Below are 25,162 nucleotides of genomic sequence, written 5' to 3' on the forward strand. Positions count from 1 at the left end.
ATACATAACATAGTCTTAAAACAGATTTCTCATATGAAACCATCTAAGCAAGAGTATAACAATTGGGCCCTAACCCATGCATCAATACCAATAAATCCACATATAGGCTATACAGTCATTAGTACTCAAATGAAAGTGAATGCACAAAGTGTCCTACAGACTAATCAACATCCAATGTTAGAATGTGTCAGTGTTCTAATGTGGTGAGGACCTACCCAACTTGACTAATGAGGATCCATGTCTTCTTCAAGTGTCGTCATGAATCCTTCAACAACCGGAACCTAAAATGCTTGGGAAAAAGGGAGAAAGCAGGGTTAGAACATCAGTTGTACTAAGTATTGTACCATATGCACATATAACATATGGATCATGCTAAAAAGGCACATTTTATTCAAACATGCTAATTAACATTGAAAATCCTTATGTACATTCAAGAACCAATACAAGTTAATAGTAACTATTCAATAAGTAAGCCATGTAAATCACAAACCAATAATACTAAGTCTAGTAAAGTAAACATGCATTTCAACATTATTATCCACATAATCAGGACAACTCTATCATGAAGTTATAATATCAACAAATATGTATAAGAGTTCATAACATCATAAGCAAAGCAAGATCATCACACATACACACATATTAAGTCAATGGACTAAAGGACAAGCAAGGCCCTATAACCTCACTCAACCAAGTAAACTCAACAAGAACCATAAGCAATGCCTACTTAACATACTATATATTAAGAGTAAACATCATCATACTTTAACAATAGAGACCAACCACATATTTTTAAGTGACACGAATTTCATCTAGTGTCAATAACATGTAAGATCAACATATACATATAATATACATTCATAAGCATGTAATAATCTCCCATCAAGACTAACTAGTGGAATGTATAGGTAGATCCCATACCCCTACTTAAATAAATTTGAACCCCTCAAGTTATCCAAGTTATATTCCAGTTTATTACTTTAATTTTACTTTCGGGAACATCTTGCCTTAACTAATATAAAACACATGAGACAATGTGGAATACGGTATCATGAAACCCTACACCGAGTGATGGTGTACTATTTGCCAAGGTAGTACAAAAGCATGAGCATAACATCTACGTGGATCCACTAGCTAGTATTCCTATGGGGGCAACATAGTTCAAGAACTAGGAGATACAATTAGGAACCTTTTTATGCTACATGCATTGTAGTATAGGATCTCATGAGTGCATTAGTAATATACCAACTCTATGTTTTAAGGGACAATCCTCACTCCAGTTCACTAAAAGCTAAGCTAGAGTCCCTTTTTGAAATGTCTTTTATGAATAATCATAGCTTAGTTTAGGTCATGCTACCCCTTATATAATCATAGTCATAGTTCATTAGTTATTGAATGAGAAAACCTTTTATTACAAACCTCACATGTGATATTAGCACACTAAAATCATTATATCATAGTAAGGCACATAGGCACTTCGTCACCAACCTTATATCAATACTTCTAAATATTAATATCACAACTACATAATCCAAGACATTTCAATTCAACATCATACAAACCCTAATTAATTTTATCATAAGATATACTTCAATATAAATTCATCACTAACCACAAGTAATCATAATTGAAGTAAAGAATTAAACCACAATACTTACCCCAATCTCCTTCACAAGCCATCATCATAGTCTTACCATCAACCATACAGTTCCACCCAACAATGGATGTAATATCGTAACTCAATAGTAATTAACACAATAATGAAGTCAATTGAATCACTACAGTACAATTCATCACTAGTTCATAGCCTAGGGTTAGGGACTTAGGTCAAATTCATGACGACTTCCCATCCTACGTTAATCAATCAAGAAATAGCATAATTGGATTATAAAATTTCACAATCTAATCATAAATTGGCATAATAGCAACATACAATAGTAATTCACACATCAACAAAGCAAATCTAAAACTTTTCTTTTTGAAATCAAATTGAACGAACCCTTTGGGGAAATAATCCCAAAGGTTAATGAAATCTCATACCTTACTAATTGGTGAATTTAAATGGAGAAAAATTGATTCTTTGCATCCTATAACCATTCTTTTGTTGTTCTTCTACGGAGTTTGTTAGGGAGAGGGATAAAAAAAGAGAAGGAAGAGCAATTGGGTTTGGGGAAATATGAGAGTTAGGTCTAGTTTAATTAGTCTCACTCTTTATATGAAGGGGCTCAATTAACTTAACTGAACCTCCTTTTACCCTTAATTAAATAACTATCCTTTTAACTAATTAAATGAATTAATTAAAACAACACAGCCAAACATAGACCTGACCTACGAGACACCGACTGACGGGTCGTAGGTCACTCGACGACAGTGTGGCCTCCGTGCTGCACATACGTGGTTTTTTTCAGAGAGTATGCCAAATGAACCTTTCACAAATTTGTTTAATTCTTCATCAAATGAGGCATCGATGCCCCGTCCATTCACCAATGCCAAATTGTGATGGTCCTCCTTAAGGTCCTTTGGTTTGTCCTTGGGGAGTCGTACCAGGACGTTTCAACTATAAAATAATTCTCATATTTTTTTATAGACCTTACCACAAAATTTCATTGAATTTCAACTCCTAAAACTTAGCCAAATAGGCTAAGATACACTAGAATCTCTTGAACTAGTTTCTGAACGTCATGGATGTTCCTTGACTTTTTGATTCTAAAGAATCCTAAATGAAATGTATACATCATTATTGACATAAAAAAATATTACATCTTTTAGACTCCTATGCTAGGCTCTAGGTTAGGCTTTACACATTCGGAGTGTTACAACCACAAGCCGTATGTTTATCCACGATCCATTGTTCATGTCGTTGATAAAAATTACATTTGAGACAAATCTTTCCTTATTTTCCATTTCATGCTTTGCTTATGATATTTCTAGTATAAATATGGTTTGTAATTTAAATGTTTAGGGGTAATACGTATAGGCGATTATTGTTTTTACCTTTTGGGATTGATTTGAAAACACATTAGCAATTTAATTATTCAAGCTAGTCTATGCGCTTTATTTTTAATTCTAATTCAAGATTTCTGTAATCATCTATTCTAATTATAATTTCATGATTTATCTTAATAACCATAGTATAAAATATGAATTCTGAAGCACGATTATCTAAATCCACAAGTAGGATTGTGGGAACCATGAGCAATTAATAAAGTACGAATGATATTCATGTAATTCGAGAATAGCATAAGCATGTATTGTTAATTCTATAGTTTAGAATGCTTTATTGCACTCCACAACATTAAAAATCATCTCGTTCGTACTTCTCACACAAAGGACGTAATAAATGAGAAAATGATTGTACAACAGAGATTTAGTTGAGTGTTGCCTCTATCTAATAGGCAGGCCTTAATCATTGTGATGTGAGGGCTAACGTGGTTAAAAGTAAGGGTTGTTAAAGGACACACCCATAGACTAATCAAGTTGCCTGGTGAAATTCCTTATTTAGAGGGCGAATCACTTCGAGATACCTAACTTATAAACCTTGCATGTCTACATTAGGATCGAATTACTGTTATTTTGAATACTGCATTAAGAGCTTGTTGGGAACACTTATGCCCATTTTTTCATCTCATATTGATATTTCAAATTGCAAATCCTGCTTACTTGTTACATAGTTATCTAAAGTAACAAACCATTAAAGTTGGTTACAACCCCACCCTTTTTGTTACTTTTCAAGGAAACTCTTTGACCCATCTTAAATAATTGTGAGTTTTCCTATGTTTGATAAATATTCCTCTCGAGATCGAGACTAACTTAAAAGTTAGGTTCTTTATTAGAAACTACGGCTTATATTTCTATAAGGAAGTCCAATTTAGGCGTGTCAAATTTTGTCGCCACTACCAGGAAATATGACTTTTATATAGGAATAAATTAATTATATAACCTTAGTAATGTATTTATTGATTTTGCATTTTTGATTTATTTTTGTTTTCTACAGGTTTATAATTTAGTGTACGCGAAGTACAGTGAGTAAGAGCAATCCCTTGAATCCCTATGATCCGGAACTATGGATGACCATAAATTTGACATTCATGTATGTTTTCTAATTAATAACTTGTTAAAATTATCAAATCCAATATTTTTAGTATCTTTTAAACAGTTTCCAAGACAAATGTCAAAGCATGACGTAGACATCCAAAAACTAGTCTTGTGTGTGCTATTGTGTCCTTGTATATTGTATATGTTTTTATGTGGTGTTTAGAGTCTTGGATCAGTGGAGATTACCCTAATGTCTAAATAAAAGTGTTAATGGTCAAAATGTCTGGGCACGACTCCTCAATAACCAACAAAAGGATCCTGAATAGGACACAAGTTTTTGCAAGGAGGCTGAATAGGCAGCATGCAGGCAGCCCTTTTTGGATGTTTTCTGCGCGTCGCGCACCAGCCACTAAAAAGGAAAAATAGTTTCCTTGCTACGTGGGCTCATCATGAACCATTCTAACTCAAATTAAATTCTACCACCAAGATGTCTCAGAGTTGGTCACGGTGGTTTAAAGTCAAATTATACTTTATTAAAAGGTCCAACTACTGTAGGAGTATTTTGGGTAGTTATGGTATTTATTATAAATGGTTTTTGATTAATTTTTACCCCAATTCACAATTTAAAACAAAAGCCTCAAGCTGAAAATCAAAAGATCTCCATTCTCTCTCCAAAGCCTCCATTATTGAACTTGGAAGCTCCAAAAAAAGAAGGTCAATTTTCAAAGGTTTCAATAAAAAATATTTGGATAGGACTTCAAAAAAGTGTGGTAATTTCATGCGTGATTGTTCTATCATACAAGGAGCCAATTCAAAGGACTTTCTCAAGATCTCAAATATCCTAAAATTATGATTTAAAATTCTAAACACAGTTTCTTGAATTCAAAAGATTTAAATTGATTATATATGATGTATTCAATTTTAATTTATGGTTTGATAGTAAAAAATTTCACGAACCCATGATCATCCTAATTCCCTAATTTTTTTATGATAAACTAGGTTTGATAATTGTGATTTACTATTGATGGAATTGTATTTAGATTGCTTTATGTTATTGATTCTTATTCTTATCTATCTTTAAATATATTGAATTCAGATTGTAAGGTTGAGTTGTGGTCTATCCTTATTGGAATGGTAATGGGTAAGTCCTATTGTTGTGTTGAAATTGTTTGAGATTTTAAGGGATGGTGATTTTGGCTATTGATGGTGCTAAGTCAATCTAATTCCCATTTTTAATGTAGAAATTATTTCGAATTACTATTGATTGGTATTTTACACTTATGGTGATGGTGCGTACTTGTTATAATTGTTATGAACATAGACTTGTCGGTATTATTATGTGAGTTGTGGTATGATCATTTTATGGCTTATATAAATGTAAAATGTGAAGGATGATATAGTACATGTGACTTTATGAGGTGAACGAATTATATGATACATGTCTGCTCTTGATTATATCTTGTATATAGCTATGACATATTGTGAATGAAAGCGTGTTTACTCTAAATGTGGCTATGTGATGATGATACTCTATGAAGAGTTCTATATATATATATGGTGTCTTGTTTAGAAGACCTAGTTGTCCCTACTTGATTCATGAAAGTTACGTGAATATGATCTCAAGAATTGGTAGGCTTAGGCACCCTTGTCATGAATGTGTGAATTAATGAAAGTCTAGGATCGATAAATCTAAAGTAGGTACCCTTCTGTGAAAGAATAATATGGAACATTGAATAAGAAAAGAAGGTTAGTAAAGAATACTTGAACTTGTAGACATTAATGGTTGCCCTTCTGAGTGAAATGATAGACTTAGAGGTAGGTATGCTGGAACGACAAGAATCAATCTCTAAGATATTCATCAGAGCTATATTAATTATATACCCCTTTTGGATGTGGTATTATGAGTTCGCAGGAATTAGAAATTGTACCTTCTCGAAGACTATTATATGAATGAACTTACCCTATGAGAAACAAGGAAAATAACTGAGTGGATATACTTATGGTAGTTACTCTACTTGAAATATGAGACTAGAGTAGAAGGAAGCTGTTGATATCTCTAACCCATGTGCATATATAGGATGTGTCTTTAGTTCTACCTTTGGAAAGTATAACAATTTTAATGGTGTGGTGTCTCGTATTATCGGATGACATTCCAAGCTACTATGGTCTATCTCTATTTGCCTATTCTCATTGTGGGATGAACACTCTAGTTATTGGATATGTTCTACAATGTGAAGGTAGTTGAATGGTACATTATCTACACATGACACGAGTAGGCTTTGAAGATTGTAAAGTGAGTTCCCTAGGTCTTCCAATACCATTATGTGAAGTCCCTTAATTTCAATAATGTATCTTTTAGGATCTTTAGTAATGAATGTTGACTTGTTGTGGCTGTGTTGAAAAGGAAATATTATTATCTTTTGCAGTGTTAAAGAACACTTGTGTGTGTATTGAAGAGGTTATATGGGCGGTCTATTTATGTCTCACATAGGTGGGTCTTAGGATAACCATACGTAGAGGGTTTAAATTTCTTAATAGGATACATAATGCCTATGGTCCTATCTTGCATATTATGTGAGTATTATCTTATATGGTTGATCATGGACTTGTATGATATCTTTAGCTCTTTGCTTTATTAGTATTTTACAAAAGTAGCATGAAAATAATATTTCAACTAAGATGTCTCTTTTTACATAGTTTTCTTTCATGTTCAGAATACTTAGTGTATTAATTGTACTGATTCCATTTTCTTCTTTGTGCCTATAAGTGTAGGTTGTTGCAAGGGAAGAATTCTAATAGTTGAAGATTGGTAAGTAGATTTCTCTCGAAATTGGTTTGTCCTCATATGTTCGAGGACATGAACTATGAATCTAGTTTTCTTTCATTAAATACTTTCTATTTCTCCTAAGTATCTCTTCGATATAAAGAGATGTGACACTATGATAATGAGATGTTTCTTAGGTGGGTTTGTGATGAGACTTTGTTTTCTTAAGTTTTAAAAAAGAGTTACCTTGTTGACTTTCTTGTGAAAAGTTTTAAATTCCTAACTATTTTTCATATTTATATAATTAAAGAATGCTAAGAGGCTTGTATAAGACCTCCGGGAGAACGAGTATGCCGCGTCACAACTTGGGTGTGCTCTCACGTCGTGACAAACTTGGAATTAGAGCATAAGGCTATGAAGTAGTATTTAGGGCTCAAAATCTCATGAGGCCACGTCTAGAAGAGTCTTCATCATCAGTGTGAGTCGTTACACCTCTATGAGCAGATGCTATAAGACAATAGAAATTTCACATTCTTCATTACTCTTGTGTCATGCAACAAATTTGAGTTCTATAAGTTTCTTTTCCTAATATTTTATCCTATGTTTATAGGATATGAATACAAAAAGGGCACCCGCAAGAAGAGCGAATGAAACAGTAGTTAATGAGGGAGTTGTTCCCCGAGATGATAGATTTCCTCAAGATGAACAAGTCGCTATAGCTAATCAAGGTAATAAGGCTCTGGTGGTTCCCCTTGACATGACTAATGAGGAGGTTAGAGGGGTTGTACTTACCCTAGCCCGAGCCATGACGCCTCAAGCAAATAAAGACGTTGGGCCTAGGGTGAATGCTGTTGAGGACTTTATGAGGATGAATCCTTCTACCTTTCTTAGCTCTATGGTGGTAATGGATCCCTAAGAATTCTTAGATGGTGCTTATAAGGTGTTGAGTGTTATGGGGGTAAAAACTGAGTAGAAGGAGCAGCTGGCTTTATACTATTTGAGAGAAGTTACTCAAGTGTGGTACACACAATGGAAGGACAATAGGCCGGTTGAAGTGGGTCCTATAGTTTGGGATACATTTAAGCAAGCATTCTTAAGGAAGTACTTTCCCTGTGAAAGAAAAAAGGTTAAGATTGAGGAGTTTATAAATATTAGGAAATTTAATATGATTGTGGAGGATTATTCTTTGAATTTTTACCTTGTTGTCTAAATATACTCCATAATTGGTGTCGAACGCTAGAGATGAGATGAGTAGGTTCTTGACCGGTGTTTAGGATATTGTGGAGGAAGAGTAACGTACGGGCATGGTCCATAGTAACATAAACTTCTCAAGACTCATAGGGAATGCTTAATCCATTGAAGAATCCATGCTTAGGAGGATAGTGAAAAAATTGAAGAGAGGTAGAACAGATGAGCAAGGTCAACCTAGGGTTAAGAAGAGGGATCCAAATAAATATGTTCCTAGTGCTCCTAATTATAATTATGATAGGGGAGGTTGTTCCGAAGTGGATAAACCTATTTGTTAAATTTTGGGAAGTCTCTAGCCGGTACTATTGGGTATTATGGATTTCGGAAAAAATGATCACAAGGTGAGATATCGTCTTACTATTGCTACTAGAGAGAGAGATGTCAAGCAAGCTCACAATAATGGTAAGTTTTTTTGTTTGGCAAAAGAAGAATTGTTTTGATGCATTTCAAGCTAACAAGGAAGCGAATCCGGATGAAGGTTCCGTAAGTTGTAGCTTCCTTTGGGTGTTGTGATAGGTTCCTTCTAAGTGGGGGAGCATGGTAATGTTGTCGGGATGATGTAATTTTGTCTCTTTCCTCCTATTCTATTCAAGCTTGAGAGTTAGAATTTCCTAGTAGCATATTTCATGTGTTCGGGAGTCTTTTGTGAAAATGAGTTCCCTTGATTCTTTATACATTGCATGCTTTCATTGTTTAATGTTTTATGGTAAAATGATATTTATTGACCTTGTCATTTATGTTGTTATGCCTCTATAGTTAATTTCCTAAATGTTGCATGAATATACCTGTGAGAATACTTAAAAATGAATTCTTGAAAATGTTGTATAATTGTTATTTTATGAGAAATTTGCATTTTGTTCAAAAATATTGTTGTGTCATGATATAGTGTGAATAAAGAAGTTCATCCAAGGTGAAATGAGAAATGTGCAGTATTAAGGCATAGTTAGTTTGTAAATATTGTTCCTACATTCTTGTTATGTTGTTAGGCTATATGTGTGAAGTTGATGTTCCTAATAGCATCATAAATTAAATGTAATTGTTGAACGTATGATGGTAGTTTGCTAGTCTTGAGTCTTTACCTCTTGAAAGTGTTTAAGTGTCATTTGAGGACGAATGTTTTCCAAGTGCGGGAGTATTGAAACACACCCCAAAATGAATTACAATAAATTTGTAAACACCATTACAATAAGGTAGCACAAACTAAAGCTTCCCAAGTGTTCAATTATTTGGTAATGTGTTGAAATCATGAAGAGTATATTTAAAGGTCAATCATGAAGAGTTTTGAAGTTGAAAGTCAAAAAACGACCAAGATGTTCCAAAACTAGTCTTGTGTTTGCTAGTGTGCCTTTGCATGTTTTATGCATTATTTTGTCTTAAAAATGATAGGAAGGGACCCTAGCACCTAATTGGTTTTATTTAGGGTCAAAACGTTCGGGTAGGACCCACCAAGGACCACACTAATGGTCTTTGAGAAGGACCTAAACGTTTGTAAGAAGCTGCTAAAAGTAGTCCAAACCCCGACCATCAATCAACGGCTAATAGCTTGATTGATGACGTGTTGTTGGTAGGCGTGGATTCACAATTAGTTGTGGTATCCTGCCCCAAAAGATGAGCCTATGTAACAAACCAGAGACTTGCAGGACAGTTCTTTGATTGAATGACGCCCCGTTCATGGGGTGGCCTACATTTTTTTGTATGTGTCTCAGCCAACTTAGGGTCAAATCTGGAAATTCACAACACTTTTAAATTAACTTGTAGACGGTTATTGGGTTTTTAGGTATTTTAAGTTAGTTTATACCCCTAACACCTAAATTAGACTTCACTCTGAAAAAACAAAACCCCTCCTTAAAGAAAAACTCTCTCAAGACTCAATTAAATCTTGAACTCAATGTAGAGCTAAGATTGATAATTTTATGTTGTTTCTTATACAAATGTCATGGCTTTTCTTCATACAAGGTATGGTAGTTCATCCTTCATTTTTCTCTCATACAATGACCCAATCCAAAGTCTTTTCAAGAAGGTTTGAAAATCCCAAATTCTTCTATTTTGAATTCTAAGCATGGGTTCTTCCATGAAATGGTTAAAATCTATGAATCATGACTTTTTCCATGTAAATTGATGATTTTATGATCATAAAGTCCATAGACCCAGGGTCATGCGAATTTATGAAATTTTGACGTATGAATATGGTTTGATGAATATAATTGGTTAATGGTAGAATTTTGTTTATACTATGTTGTATCCTGATTATATATTGTCCTTTCTGCCTTATTATGTTAATTTATTGGATAATTAAGAAAAGGTTATCAAAGCTTGGATGAAGGGTAATATGACCTATATTATTTAATTCTTATTAAAATGATCTTAAGTGGTATGGTCTATTTATGGTGGTGGTGTTTACTTGATGTATTCAAATATGTATGTAAATCGTGATTATTGTCTTGAAGGCATTGATTGTGAGGAAAAGTGATGTTATGATGTGTAAGTATGTGATATCTTATGATGTTAAGAATGTGCGTCTTGAAGATATTATGTCTAAATAAAGTATAATGTGAATGTGAAGTATGATTGTGAGTGGATTATGATGAGTGTTGGGTGATCATGTTTAGAAGGTCAAGGTTATGTGGAAGGTGTACTCTCATTTACTCACACACACAATAAATGAATAAATGAAGCGAATGAATGAAAATGGGAGATTTTGGGTTTGACACTCTTCGTGAGTAGTGATGAAGTATCTAGTACAAACCCTTAGATTCTTCAGAACTCTAAATAATGAGAAAGTCGACTTTGGGGTGGACATTATTCGTGAGTTTTGATTTAGTGTCTAGTAGGAATATCATCATTCATAAGAGCTTTCCAACGAATTAATGATTGGTTGGAGGGAGATACTCTTCGTATGTTGAGATAAAGTGTCCATGAATAACCTCTAGAGATTTGTACTCTTCAAGAGTCGAGATGTAGTACCTAGTAGCAATCTCTTAGGCTATAACTAATGAATGTCTAATACTCCGCGGGGTATTAATGCTTAGCACCGAGAGGATTGAAGAAGGGGTGGATAATCTTCGTGAGTAGAGATGTTGTATCCACTACACCTCTTACCATGATCACTCTTCGGTTTACTTATTGGAGATCCATGTAAAGGCTAAGAGAATGACTCTACCTTAGACAAATGGGATCCCTTATCTAGTATGGGTTAATACGGGATTACATGTCAAGCTTTCATGATGTATGTTTGTTGAAGATAGCCCTCACAAATGAATGTAATGAACTAGGCCTTCCTAAGGATGTACTACTTAGGGTAGGTGGCTGAATGGGACGCCATATAACCATTGCACAAGTAGACATTTGGAGGGAGTCTTCGTGTGCCCTTGTTATGAAAATGAATGAATGGGTCACTACGTAAATGATGAATATGATGTTCCCAGTATATGGAGATTTCTAAGAAGCAATAAATGGAAGTAGTAGTATGGAATGCTACTTTTATATTGCATTAGTATAATTTGGGGGTTGTCTATGAGGATGGTCTTTATGTGAAGTTCTTAAATGCATGTGTGTTTCCTCTAGTATCTATAATAATGAATGTTGACTTTTTCTGTTGAAATTGAGTAAGCTTATCTTTGTTAGTGTTAAGGTTTGCTTAGGCGTGTACTAAGTGGTATGTATGAGTGGTTTCTACATGTCTTACCTAGGGGAGTCTTAGAATAACATTTGTTAGGAAAGTCTAAATGTTTAATGGACTAGTTGATAAATGTGTCTAAATGTTAACAATTATGAAAATATTATTTGTTGTGTTAAATGATGACTTATATGATATCTTATACACTTAACACATGAGTTCTTTACCAAAATAGCATGAAAATTATGTTTAAATTCAAATGTCCCTTTAAAATCATGTTTTTGCATATCGTCATACCTAGTACAATGTTTGTGTTAGGCAAGTGATGTTTTCTAGAAGGTGAAGCTTGGGAAATAGATTTCTCTCAAGATTGGTATGTCCTCACATGTTCTAGGACATAAACTATGTTTCTTTTAGTTTCTTTCATGGAACACATTGTATAAGACTTAGCATATTTCTGTCAACGTAAAGGGTAGGAACCTTATGATATTATGACATGTCTAAGTTGGCTGTTGATGATTAGACTTTGTTCCTTACGTTTAATGAAAGAGTTTTATTAGTTATGTTGTGAAATTTTTTAATTCCACACTACTATTCAGACCTATGTGATGAATGAAAGCTAAGAGGGTTGTACAAGATCTTTGAAAGGTCAAGTACATTGTGGAACACAACTCTTTGGTACGTATAAACTTGGTATGAGAGCATAAGTTTTTTGGAATAAAGTATTACATTCCAGAGTCTTGTTCATATGTATGAGTCATAACATATCTATGATTGACATGATATAGGATGATAGAGTGTCACTTCCTTCATTAGTTATGATTCGTGCCATAAAGTTGAGTTCTATAACTGTCAATTCCTAATCTCCGCTCTTGTGTTTATAGGATAATAATACAAGGAGGATAACCATTATAATAGTTAATGAGAGTAGTTAATGAGGGAGATCCTCCTCGAGGTGAGAAAGTCCCTATAGATAACCAAGAGAATGTGAATGGGGAGGTTCCTCCTCAAGGGCCCCAAGGTCCTCAAGATCCCAATATTGAAGGGAATATGTATAATGTGTGGTTAAGGGTTACTTTTTGAGATTATACCCAACTTATGATTACTCAATCTCAATGTTGTCACTAATATTGCTCAAGCCAACATAACCTATGAGTTGGACTTCAACACAATGCATGTACTCCCGCTTCATTAATCTTGGATTTCATAAAGATGAATCATCCTACTTTTTATGGCACTAAGGTTGATGAGGATCCACAAGGATTCATAGATGAAGTGTTCAAGGTTGTATATGCTATGAGACTGAATTCTAGTGAAAAAGTAGAGCTAGCTACTTATCAAGTAAAGAGGTGGCACAAGTGTGGTTTGAGCAATGGAGAGATAAGAGACCTGTGAGGGCACACCCGGTAGATTGGGGAATGTTTATGGTGGTCTTTCTTGATAATTTTTTCCCTTTAGAGTTGAGGGAGAAAGATTCAGTAGAATTCATGAACCTTCGTCAATTGTGAATGTGAGTGAATGATGTAAAATTCACTCTACTCTCTAAGTATGCCCCAACCTTGGTAGCCAATTCTAGCCGATAATAAATAAATTTAAGATGGGGGTGTCTAGTTTGGTTAAGGAAAAGTTTAGTAGGCAATGCTCCATCATGATATGGATATCTCTACACTCATAGGGTATGGCCAAGGAGGATTGCAAGCTTAGGAAGATGAATAGAGATGAGAAGAGGGCTAGGTCAGATTAAACAAGTCAACCTAACTATTAAAGAGGTTTTAAAATCAAGCTTCTTCCATGAAGAACAAGGATAGGTTCCCAACAAAAATTCTAAAGCGGGGAATGGAGGTGGCTCTAGTTTTGAGAGGGATAATTGTACTACTTGTGCGAAGCAAGACTTGGGCAAGTGTCTTGCTGGTACAGATGGATGTTTTGGATATGGAAATAATGGCCATAAGATGAGATATTTTACGGTCCTCAAGAAAAATATGGATGGAGACCGACAAAGCTCCTGAAGATGGTATAGATCCCTATACTTAAAAGAAGAATTGCTTCTATATTCTACAAGCTAACAAAGGAATTTATAATAAATAAAAGCCACGGTAAGTCATAAGTCCTTATAGTTGTTTTTCATTTGTTCCTTGATGGTTTTCACCTAAGTGGGGGATAATGAATTGAGTAGTAAGTTTGTTGATATCCTTATCTTTTTAATCTATTCGTAGTTAAGGCTAAGACCTAAATTCATAGTAGTTTGTTTATGTTTTGGAGTATTGCGTATGAGTATGAGTTTCATGTCTCCTTATGTGAGTACCTTTGATGGTGTAATTTCTTGCATGTTGCTGATGATATCACAGTTACATGGGAATATTGCTAGGTAATCCATATTTCTCATGTAATTGTGTATCCAATCATATTTGCTTAATTACCTTATGAGTTGTTATATTCATATGCAAATGTGTGTTTCGAAAGTTATTAAATGTAGAACATCATAATGATCTGATGAGAATGTTTAATGTTGGAGAAGGTAGTTCCTTCATAAATGCAATGAAAATGATTAAATATGCATGTATTTTGAATTGTGGAAATAGATAATAATTGCATGTGTTGCTTAGAGTACTAAATGATTTGAAGTTTTTTTTCCTTGTATGTTTGATTCATTGAATATGATTTTTGCTTCCATATTTAGGTTTTTTGTGAGATTCAAGTTGAGTATTTTAGTCCTTAAAGATGTTTAGTGTCATTCGAGGACAATTTTTTTTCTATGTGGGGGAGATTGTAACGACCCTCAAAATAAAGTAGGACAAACTAGAGCTTCACAAGTGTTTCATGAGTCAATGATGTAATAAAATTCTAACGAATAGCTTTAAATGTTAGTATTGACGAGTTTTGAAATTTAACGTCAAATAGCGACCAAGACATTAGGAAACTAGTCATGTGTGTACTAGTGTGCCTTTTCATTTTATATGTGTTGTTTGGTCTTTAAATTGAAAGTAAGGGACCCTCGAACCTATTTTTTCATGTTTAGGGTCTAAACTTCTGGGTACGACTCCCCAAGGACAACCTTAAGGGTCCTTAAGACAGACCCTAACATTGGCAAGAAGCTGCCAAAAAGATTCTAAATTGTGACCCTCAATAAATGACCAATAGATGGATTGATGCCCCATTGTTGGGGGGTATGGATCCAGACTTATTTGTGGGATAGTATCCCTAAAATATGATCCTTTGTTAGAAACGACGGACAAGCAGGATGGTGCGTTGGTTGAGTTACGCCATGTGGATGGGTGGTCGCCATTTGCCTTCATTTTTTGCACGTGTCTCGGCAAACTTAGGGGTGAATTGAAAATTTATCCCACATCCTACTTAAGAAGTAGATGGTTACTTTAGGGATTTTTAGGAATTTTAAGTTAGTTTATACGCGTAAGACCTAAATTTGATTTCACTTTTCATAATCAAAACCCTCTCCCAAGAAAAACTCTCTCAAGACTCCATTGAAGCTTGAACTCAAGGTAGAGATAGGATTAAAGATTTTCAGTGATTTATTAATCAAATTTCATGGGTTTTCTTTATATGAGGTATGGTTGTTGAGTCTTTATTCTGCTCTCATTAAGGAGGCATCTAAAGGGTTTTCAAAATGGTTTCAAAATCCTAAATTATTCTATTTCAAATTTTAAGCATAGGTTTTTACATGAAAAGTTTTTAATGGATTAATTATGATGTTTTCAATGTAAATTAATTATTTTATGATAAAAAATCCATGGACCCATGGTAATGAAAAATTTTCAAATTTTTACACATGAATTAGGTTTGTCGAATACAATTGTGCAATGGAAGAATTGTTTTTATACTATTTTGAATTGTGATTATCTACTGACATTTATGCCTTATTATGATTATTTATTAGAGAATTGACCAAAGGAGTTCAATGCCTGGATTAAGGGTAAGTATATTTAGTTGTATGGTCCACTTATGGTGGCGGTGTTTCGTTGATGTATATGAATATGGAAGTGAATTGTGATTATGGCTTCGAAGGAAATTAATGTGAGGAAAAGTTATTGTATGATGTTTAAGTATGTATGTGATGTCTTATGAAGTTAAGAATGTGTGTCGTCAATATACTATGCCTAACTGACTTATAATGGGAATATGAAGTATGATTGTATGTGGAATATGATCACTTTAGGGTAGAGGAGGCTGCTACGCGTGCGCATCCATCACTGAAATGGAGAATATATTCCTCCATCCTATGGCCTTTGCGAACAATCTTGTCTCAAAATTATTTTCCAAAAACAAGAATCTTAATTGAGCCCACGATGCGCTGTGACTGCCCAGATTTGGTCGTGTTATTTTAAAGCCAAATTAGAGTTTGTTAAACAGTCCAGTAGGTGCATGAGTCTCTTCGGAACATTTGCAATTGATTATTGGCGGTTGTTTTTGGGGTTTGAAGTGTATTTAAGAATTACAATATCCCTTTAAACTCTACACTCCAAATCAAAACTCCTCCTTCCATAAAACACTCTCCAGAACACCATTGAAGAAGAAGAGAAATTGGAGGCGGCTTTAGGACGAAATTCACAAAGTTTTCAAGATGGGTTTGAGGATTAAATTTAATGTATTGTAATCTTATTCATCCGTGGATTCTTCCATTCATGGAGTCCCTATATTTTCCCTCAATTGTGAATCCAAAGAACCCCAATCTAGAGAGGATTGTGATTGCATCGTGGGTAAGGCTTGATTGTGATCTCAATCTAGTGGTTAACAATTAATTATGTTCATATGATGATTAAGTGATGTTTTCATGTGTTTTTCATGTGCATTGTAGTGTTAAATGTTGAAGGAGATCATGGTGATTTTCGGTTAGTAGCAAGATGAAGGTTCTATGTTGACCTTCGTAATTCAATTTTATTATATTCTAATGGATCATGATTGAATCACGTAAATATGAATTGAACTAGGCTTAATTGATCTAGGATTATCTTTACTGGTGATGTTGGAACTGAACCTATGTGATCAAGTATTCATAGACTTACCTTCTAATGATCTAAGTGAATAAAGAAACTTATAATTGAACATGAATCATGATATAATGAAGTTGAAAATCGACTATAGGGCTTCTATGTCATTGATGCTACGACTTTGGGGGTGAAGTCTTTATGAAAGAATCTGATGATGATTTATTTATCTTTTACACTTAGATATGAACAAGTTAGAAGAAGCAAGTTCTCCCACATAGATGGATTCTAGGATAATCTAATAACCTAAAACGAAACACTACATGATTAATTAGAATAACTTGATGTTGTATTGAATAATCATCTTCTTGTTTAGTTGACTTTTTATGATAAGACCAAGGAAAGATAGCTTGAGATGGTAGGTTTTCATGATAGCTTCAGATCTCATCACAGCTTGAGATGATGAATCTCATGATATCTTGGGATGGATGAAGTAAGCCCTCTCTTGTTATGCTTGGTCATGTGTTACTAGGATGATTCATCATGATAGCTTTGGAATGGTGGTTCTAATGATAGCTTGGGATCGAGTAGTAAATCTCTCCTAAGAATAGCTTGAAGTAGCATGTCTACAGTGCCTTCATGATAGCTTTACATGGTTAGGCTAAAACCATTTAATGATAGCTCTAGGGGAAGGTATTATACTCTCCTAATGTTAGATTGACCTGCATTCTAGGTGTCTTTCATGATAAATTATCTTGGATTTAGTGTCTCATGATAGCTTAGTTTGCATTTACATGCTTGGTTGCATTATTGTTAGGATGAGTGTTTCCTTCCTTAGTTGGATTGGATTCGGTTAGTCTAGAGAAGTACGTAGTGTGGATGGTAGTATGGGATGTTATCCATACATGGCACAAGTATGACTTGAAGCTAACAATGACATGACCCCTATAATATGTATGTTTCACTTTTGTAGTGACTATAGTTTCTTCCCATGTTATGATTCACTTAAAATGATAGTTTTTTTTGTCAATATGAAGTTTGTATACTAGAGACTCCTCAGCAAAAATAAAAGAGAATATGGTGACTTCATGATATGCTTAGTGTGTGAGGTAGAATGGGATGCTTCACATGCCTTGCCCAAGTATGCTTTGAGGTGGCCTAGTGGAATAGTTCTCATATATCATGAAGAACTTAGGTCTAAATTATGATAAAGAAACAAAGGGAGGTACTTATCTTTTGTAGTAGTATGGGATTCTACGTTAGCCTAGTACAAGTATACTTGGAGTTGGCTTGCGAGAAGTTCATTTGTGTAATGACGACAATGACTTAAGTATGAACTCTTATATGCTTTATGATGCTTTATTATGTGTATGATATTAATGTTATGCTTATGTTTTATGTCTTATGATTATGTCAATTATATACTAACTTTTTCAGTTATCTTATGATTTGGTATGATAGTTTCCATACTTAGTGTATTTCGTACTAACACATATTTTGCCTACATTCAAATACAATGTAGGGTCTTGAAGGGATTGACTTACTTTGAAAGTAGAGTCTCCAAGGCTTTCAAGCAGTGAAGATTGGTGAGTCCTCAAAGCATCCTAGTACATAACTCCTATGATGTCGTTTATGTTCTTTTTTATGATAAATATTTATGGGTTGTGACCCAAGACTGTAGTACTCATGATGTCATCGATGGTAGTTTAGACATGTGCTAGTAGTTTTATAAAATGATTTTGCATTATGTTTTGAAAGAAAAGTTTTAATTTAGTACTACTTATCACACACACACACACACACATATATATATGTGTGAGTGTGTGTGTGTGTGTGTGTGTGTTATTAATGATGTCTAAGGTCTTGTAGAAGACCTCCAAGATGTCAAGTACGCCTTGTTAGACTTAAGCAATGCACTATTTTCCAGGGTGTACTTTGGGTCATGAAAAACATGGTATCAGAGCATAAGGGTATGAAATGGTCCTAGGATGTCTCAAAACCACATCTAGTTTGAGGCTACAATATGCTAATGAAAATTTCACGTCTTCATTCCTCAAGTCGTGCAATAGAGTTTGACTTTATTATAGCCTTATTATAATGCTTTTCTATGATTTTGTCCAAGTTATAACTAACACTAGGGCTAATGCGAGAATGGAAGGAGATGGATGTGAGAGTAAAGAGGCTCCTCCCCAAGGGAATGAAGTCAATCCTCAGGTTCTTAATGCTCCTCAAGTGGAGAAGTTACTTTATAGGAATTTAGGACTTCTATGAATTTGTTGGCTCAAGCCTTGACGGCCCAAGACAATTTGTAGGTGGTGTCAAACCCTATAGAGAGAATGTGTTCCTAAAGAATAAGGGTGTTCTTGAGGATGAACCCTTTGGAATTTAGTGGCTCCAAGGAGAAGGAAGATACAAATGGGTTTATAGATGAAGTTTATAAGACTCTTTATATTATAAGATTGACTTCTAGGGAGAAATCGGAGTTAGCGTCTTCTAAATTGAATGTTGTGGTTCAACTGTTGTATGAGTAGTGGAAAGATTCTAGGCTGATAGGGGCTGTCCCATAGAGTTGGAGACTTTTAAGTCGCCTTTCCTTGACAGGTTCTTTCATATGGAATGGAGGGAGGCTAAGTATGGGAATTCATAAACCTTAAGTAAGGCAAGTTGAGTGTTAAATAATACGCTTTAAAATTCACGTTGTTGTCTAAGTATGCTCCAAGCATGTAGAAAACCCTAGAGACTAGATGAATAGGTTCATAATGGGAGTGTCCGAACTAGTAGAGGCAGTGTGTTGTGTGGAAATGCTAGTAGATTATATGGATATCTCTCGACTGATGGTGTTTTCTCAACAAATATAAGAGTCCAAGCATAAGAAAAAGATAAAGATAATTAGGACGTAAAGTGAATAGTCCGATGGACATGGTCGTTCTATGAATCGACAAAAGTTTTGTGGACATGGATACTCTAGTATTCCTAGGTATAAGAAGAGCAATGAGTACTCCCGACCTACTTGCCCTAGTTGCTGTAACAAACATGAGGGTAGGTTCTTAGACAATAGAGGTTGTTTTTACGGGTGTGGTGTGAGTGGTCACAGGATTAATGATTTCCCTAATGCAAAGCCTAATGTGAGAGAAGGAAATCAATGTGAGAGAAGGCAATCAAGTTGCTACTAATCAAGTGGAAGATGGTCTTCCAAAGATGAATAGGTTCTATGCTCTCCAATCCAAGGGTGATCAAGTGTGATCTCATTATGTCCCTCTCCGCTATTTGTTTCTTGAATAATTTATGAAAATTACAAGAATTTCCATGATTATGATTTTCTTTGCTAACTTTGCTGTTTTTAATGATGATGAATTGAAGTTAGAAATACATGTGTGGCTTATTTCCAAGTGGGCGGGGGGATAAGTAGTACTTTTTATAAGGTATCTATATGGTTTTGTGTATCTATATATAGCTTGTGAGTATATTTTTTCCTTGATTTGGGTATGTTCATTTAAGTATAAGTCATATAAGATGGGCTTGTAGTCTAGAATTGGTCCTTTAAGAAGTGTTTAAGAACGTGTCATTAGAGTACTAATGTTTCCCAAAATGATCTAGGTGAATATATAGACTTACATGAATTTTATGAGTTAATAAGTTAATAAAATTGTGAATATAAGTGTTAGAAGTCAGCTTGGAGAGTTTTGATGAATTTGGAAAAGAAATGTCCAAGACATCCGGAAGGTAGTCTAGGTCAAAGTAATGTGCCGTACTGTTTTGTAGTGGAGTTTTGGTGTATGGTATGAGGTTTTAATTAATTATTTATTGTTATTATGCATATTTTTACATATAAATGGTCAAAAAATTGAGTACTACACCTTGGGTACCACCCTAAGGGTCCCCAACGAGAACCCAAACATTGGCCAAGAAAGCTGTCGGGCATCCTAGATTTGGAGGATGCTGCACGTTGCACAGCCATAACTCAAAGGTTATATTTTCCCCTGAAAAATGGGGTTATCGTTAACCATTATGTTTCAAATTAATTTCAGAACCAAGAAACATAGGTGACCTTGCGACGCGCAAGGACTGCCGAGATTTGGTCGCACCGTTTCTAAGTCAAATTAGTATTTGTTAAATGGTCCAATAGGTGCAAGGGTATTTGGGGAAGTTTAATTATTAATTATTCGTGGTTATTTTAGGGGTTTTAAGTGTATTTATGCAGTACAATAGCCGTTTACACTCTACATTCCCAATCAAAACCCCTCCTTCCATAAAACTATCTCAAGAACAACATTGAAGAAGAAGAGAAATAAGAGGCAGCTTTTAGGGCGAAATTAACCAAGGTTTAAAGCTGCGTTTTGTGATATATTTTAAGGTATGTTAAACTTATTTATCCATGAATTCCTCAATTCATGGAGTCCCCATAGTTTTACTTAATTGTGAATCAAATAAACACAAATCTAGAGAGGGTTGTGATTGCATTGTGGGTAAATCTTGATTGTGATCCCAATCTAGTGGGTAGCATTCAATTATGTTCATATGATGGTTATGTGATGTTTCATGGGGTTCTATATGGTGTATTGTTTTAATTTATATTGTAGGTGATCATCGTTATTTTCGGCCATTATAGGCAATATGAAGGTTCTAATTTGATGTTATTAATTAAATTGTATTATATGTTAATCGATCATGATTGAATCACCTGAATATGAATTAACTAGGCTTAATTGATCTTGACTATTAATGTTGGACTTCAACCTATCTGATCATATATGTTTACAATTACCTATTAATGATCTAAGTGAATGAAGAATCTTGGAATTGAACTTTGATTGTGATAGAATGAAGTTGATAATCGACTATAGGTTCGGTATGTCATTGATGCTAGGTCTTTCAGATTGAAATCTTCATGAAGGGATTGTGATGTTTTTTTCTTTCTCTTTTACACTTAGTTATGAAAAAGTTAGAAGAAGCAAGTTATCTCACACAGACGGATACTAAGTTGACCTAATAACCTAAAATGAAACAAGACGTGATGAATTAGAATAACTTGAAGTTGTATTAAATAAGACTCTTCTTGTTTAGTTGACTTAGTAAGATAAAATCGAGACAAGATATCTTCAGATGGTAGGTCTCATGATAGCTTGAGATAGTAGATATCATCACAACATGAGATGATAAATATCATGATAGCTTGGGATGGAGGAAATAAGTTATCTCATGTTTAGCTTAGTTATGTGTTGAAAGGATTCTTGATCATGATATCTTCAGAACTGTGGTTCTAATGATAGCTTGGGATTGAGTAGTGAGGCTCTCCTAAGAATAGCTTGAAGTAACATCACTAGAGTTCCTCCATGATAGCTTGACTTGCTTAGGCCTAAACCATTTCATGATAACTCTTAGGGAAAGGCATATACTTTCCTAATGTTAGCTTTGCTTGCATACTAGGTGCATTTAATGATAATTTTTCTTGCATTCAAGGTGCATTACATGAATTAGCTTCGGATTAGTTTCTCATTATAGCTTAGGGTTCAGGATTCATGCTTACCTATGATTAGCTTGAATCTACATGATTTGTTTCATGGTGGTTAGGATTGGTGTTTCCTTCCTTAGTTACCTTGGATTGGTTTAGTGTAGAGAATTACTTAGTGTGGACAGTAGTGTGGGATGATATCCATACGTGGAACAAGTATGACTTGAATCTACCTATGACATGACCCCTATGATATGTAAGTTTAGCTTGGTCGTGACTGTAGGTGCTTTCCATGACATGATTTACTTAGAATGATAAGTTTTTGTGAATATGTAGTAGTTCTACAAGAGAATCGTAAGGAAAAATAAAACAGGGAAAATGGTGACTTTAAGATATTCTTAGTGTGTGAGGTAGAATGCGATGTTTCACATGCATTGCGCAAGTATGATTTGAGATGGCCTTGGGGCATAGTGCTCATAAGTCATGAAGAAGTTAGGTCTTATTATGATAGTGGATTATTATCTAGAATTACCAGAGAGAGGCACTTAGCTTCGATAGTAGTATAGGATGCTACCTTAGGCTTGCAGAAGTATACTTGGAGGTGGCTTTAATGTAATTCATTTGTGTAAGAAGTACATTGAGTTAAGTATGCACTATTATATACTTTATGATGCTTTATTATGTTAATTATAATCATGTTATGCTTATGTTTTATCTATTATGGTTATGTCTATTATTGACTAACCCTTTGAGATATCTTATGATTCAATATGATAGTTTCCCTACTTTGTACATTTCGTGCTAACGCTTATTTTTCCTACAGTCGAATCCAATGTAGGGTCTTTAAAAGATTCTTTGAATGTTAGAGTTTCCAAGGCTTTCAAGAAGTGAAGATTTGTGAGTCCTCATAACATCCGAGGACATCACTCCTATATTGTCGTTTATATTCTTTTCTATGTAAAAATTGATAGGTCATGATCCAAGACTAATGTACTCATGATGTCATAGATTGTTTTTGAGACATATGCTAGAATTTTTATAAAATCATTCAGGATTGTGTTTTGAAAAAAGACTTTTAATTCCGCACTATTTTTTGTATATGTGCAGTGAATGATGTCTAAGGGCTTGTACAAGACCTATGAGTGGTCAAGTACGCCGTATTCCGACTTGAGGGGTGCCCTATGTTCTAGGGTCTACTTTTTGTGGTGACATCAAGGTTAGAATTATGGTGGTTATGCTAAAGTAATTCTCTCGTTTACTTACACACATAATGAGTGAATGAAAATAAGGAATTTTACGGTAGACACTCTTCCAAAAGCAAAGATGAAGTGTCTAGTGCTAACCTTAATATTCGTAAGAATCGTAAAGAATGAAAAAGGATTGTTTCGGGATGGACACTCTTTTTGTGTTGACATGTTGTGTCTAGTAGCAACCTTACCATTCATAAGATCTTTCAAACGAATGAATGATAGGTTGGAGGGTCGATACTCTTCGTGAGTTGAGATGAATTGTCCAAAAGTAACCTCTAGAGATTTATACTCTTCGTAAGTCAAGTTGTAGTACTTGTAGTAATCTCTGAACCTATATAATGAATGTCTAAGATTCTGTGGGGGAGTAATGCTTAGCACCAAGAGAATATGAAGAAGGAGTGGATACTCTTTGTGAGTACAGATGTTGTATCCAATATACCTCTTCAAATGAGTACTCTTCGTGATTTGAGATTTAGTACTTAGAAGAAATCTCATTATCCCTCAACTATGAGCCCGCATAGGTTTAGCTATTGGAGATCCATGTAAAGGCTAAGAGAATTACACTACCTTAGGCAAATGGAGATCCCTTATCATGTAGGGGTTTATATTGGGATTCCATGTCAAGCTCTCATGATCTATGTCGGTTCAAATTTTCATCCACAAATGAAAGTAATGAACTAGGTCTTTCTAAAAGTGTAAAACTTGGGGTAGATGGTTAAATAAGATGTCATCTATCCATTGCATAAGTAGACATTTGGAGGGAGTCTTCCTGTATCCCTATAATGAAAATGAATTAATTGGTCACTATATGATGTTACCCAAGCATATTAATCTTATGTCTAATGTTGATTAAGTCTTTGTAAATGATGAATGTTATGTTCCTAGTATAGGCTGATTCCCAAGCAGCACTAAGCCGAACTAGTAGTATGGAATGTTACTTTCACACTTCACTAGTGTACTTGGGGTTATCATATAAAATGGTCTTTATGTGAAGCTCTTAAATGCATGTATATTTCGTCTAGTATATTTAGCAATGAATGTAGACTTTTTGAGTTCAAAATAATGTATGCTTATCATTGCTAGTCTTAAGGATCACATAGGTGTGTATTGAAGAGGTTTTATACTCTTAATGTCTTGCCTAGGTGAGTTTTAGGATAAGTTTGGTTAGGAAAGTTTAATTGATTAACGGACTACTTTATGAATGTGTCTGCATGTTGAGAATTTTGGAAATATTATTTTGTATGTTAAATGATGACTTGTAAGATATCTTGTACATTTATTGCATGAGGTATTTATCAAAATAGCATGAAAAGTATGTTTCAACAAAAAGGTTCTTTGAAAGACATGTTTTTACATATTACCATACTACTAACTCCATATTCTTCTCTATTTATCAAAGTATAGGTGGAAGACAAATGAAGTTTCCTACAAGGTGAAGCTTCGGAAGTAGATTTCTTTGAAGATTGGTGTGTACTCATATGTTTGAGCACACGAACTATGTTTCTTTTAGTTTCTTTCATTAATGATATTTTATAAGACTTAGTATATTTATTTCAATGTAATGTGTCGTGACCCTATGATGTTAAGGCATTTCTAAGTTGTCTTATGATAATGTGACATCGTTCCTTACGTTTTATGAAAGAGTTTCTTACTGTGTTGTGAAAAGTTATAATTCCACACTACTTTTCATACTTATTTGATGAATGAAAGCTAAGGGGCTTGTAAAAGATCTCCGAGAGGTCATGTACGTCGTGTAACGCCTAGAGGATAATCTTGGGTCTTTATAAAATTACAAATTCACATGTGTTTAATGTGTTAATAACTTGTTAAAATAATTAAATCCATCCATTGAAG

At 34.4% G+C, this 25,162-nt stretch overlaps 1 long non-coding RNA gene across 2 annotated transcripts; it reads left to right on the forward strand.

Moving 5' to 3' along the window:
• The first annotated feature begins 4,624 nt into the window (after positions 1–4,624).
• On the forward strand, positions 4,625–23,096 carry LOC109120660 (uncharacterized). 2 transcript variants are annotated; one of them, XR_002028122.3, is made up of 4 exons: positions 4,625–5,176; positions 6,808–6,844; positions 18,129–18,192; positions 22,882–23,096. It is a non-coding gene; the product is annotated as an uncharacterized lncRNA (long non-coding RNA). The 2 variants fall into 2 exon arrangements; XR_002028121.3 differs by having other exon boundaries at positions 4,625–6,844.
• Positions 23,097–25,162: the final 2,066 nt, after the last annotated feature.

The sequence above is a fragment of the Solanum lycopersicum genome, chromosome 7, assembly GCF_036512215.1.
Source record: "Solanum lycopersicum chromosome 7, SLM_r2.1".
Taxonomy (NCBI): Eukaryota; Viridiplantae; Streptophyta; class Magnoliopsida; order Solanales; family Solanaceae; genus Solanum; species Solanum lycopersicum.